Source organism: Lactuca sativa, chromosome 3 (genome assembly GCF_002870075.4).
Source record: "Lactuca sativa cultivar Salinas chromosome 3, Lsat_Salinas_v11, whole genome shotgun sequence".
In the NCBI taxonomy this organism is placed as follows: domain Eukaryota; kingdom Viridiplantae; phylum Streptophyta; class Magnoliopsida; order Asterales; family Asteraceae; genus Lactuca; species Lactuca sativa.
The window spans coordinates 298,626,987-298,628,623 of record NC_056625.2 but is presented as its reverse complement, the minus strand read 5'-3'; the positions used below and the strand labels follow the sequence as shown (position 1 = coordinate 298,628,623).

Below are 1,637 nucleotides of genomic sequence, written 5' to 3'. Positions count from 1 at the left end.
TGAGTGGTAGCTAAGTTGCCAAATTGGCAAGGCAAAGTCAAGCTTCCTGGGTCACCCTTCTTCTTTGGTAGTTTGTTGAGCATGGCAGTTGAACAATTCTCATTAAGTACCACCTTTTTCACTTCCTCCATCTTCCTTCTATTTGTAAGAAGTTCCTTAAGGAATTTCACATATTTCGGCAATTGTGCGACAACTTCAATGAAGGGTATGTTGATTTGAAAAGCCTTAATGTGGTCAAGAAACTTCTAGTACTCTTCTTCCTGTTTTTCTCTCTTAGCTCGGGCTGGATATGGCATTGGAGGCTGAAAGGGTTTTTCTGGAATCTGATTTTCGGATTTGGCAGTGGACTCGTCGAGTCCATATTCTGGACTCGGCGAGTAGGATCTGCAGATTGAAGGTTTTGACTTTTGTCTTGAGTTTCTTCATCTTCCTTCTGCATTTCAGTTGGTGCTTCATTCTGAATAGGTGCCAGAGGAGTGATTATCTTCCCACTTCTTGTTGTGACTATGTTTATGTGCGTACCTCATGGGTTGTTTTCGGTTTTGCTAGGAAGTTCGCCTGGTGATCTTTGGTTTATTTGTTGAGCAAGTTGCCCTAGCTGTGTTTCTATGTTGTGGATAGATGCTTGCTAGTTTCTAAGCATGGTCCTTGTTTCTTGAATTGCAGCATCATGATCACTATGTCTCTTTTCTGAAGCAGCTACAAATTTGGTTAGCATTTCTTCCAAACTTGGTTTTCTTTCTTGTGCTGGCTCCTCCTTTTGGTAAAAGCCTCTTCCTTTCTGCCTGAACATCTCCTCCTTATCCTTCTTGTACACTTCATAAGGGATCCACTCTTTCTTTGGTTTTCGCCAATCTTCATCATATCGGTCCCCACTTGAGTAACAAACTTGCACCTTCTTGTTGCCATTTTCATCCAAGTCGCAGTCTCTAGTAAGATGAGGCCCATTGCAGTTTTCACACCCCACCCGTATAGCATGTATCGTTTGGTCCATTTTGTCCATCCTCCTATCCATGTTTTTCAACATGGCCATCACTGCTGATAAGTCTTCTGAAGCTGCATAGGCGGCCCCCCTTGTTACATCATTTCTTGGATTATGGTATTTTCTAGAATGCTTAGAGAATTCTTCAATTAGCTGCTTTATCACTGGAGGTGCCTTCTTCGTAAGTGGACCTTGCGAGTCAAGTAATTGCCTTGTTCTAACATTTACTCCATCATAAAAGATGAAGACTTCTTGCTGACTATTGAGGTCATGATGTGGGCATTTCCTTACAAGCTCTTGTACCTCTCCCAAGCTTCATACAGTGACTCTCCAGCTTGTTGTTCAAAGTTGGCTATGGCTTTCTTGATCGTGGATATCTTGGATGGTGGGCAGAATTGATCAATGAACTCTTCTTTCAGCTGGGCCCATGTAGTGATGGATCCGGGGGGTAGTGACTTGACCCAATCCTTTGCAGCACCCTTCAAAGTAACCGGAAGCATGCGAAGTAGCTGAGTTTCCCGAAGCACATTAGGAACATTTAAATAATAAGCTACATCATTAACTTCATCCAAGTGCTTGTAGGCGTCTTTGTCATCTTTGCCAGTGAAAGGGATTTCCTTAAGTAAAGCTAGGATATGACCCTTGCGCTCAAAAG

At 42.7% G+C, this 1,637-nt stretch overlaps 1 non-coding gene across 1 annotated transcript; it reads left to right on the top strand.

Moving 5' to 3' along the window:
• Window positions 1–1,247: 1,247 nt before the first annotated feature.
• On the top strand, window positions 1,248–1,353 carry LOC111921648 (small nucleolar RNA R71). The gene has a single exon (XR_002860241.1). It is a non-coding gene; the product is annotated as a small nucleolar RNA R71 (small nucleolar RNA).
• The last annotated feature ends 284 nt before the right edge of the window (window positions 1,354–1,637 follow it).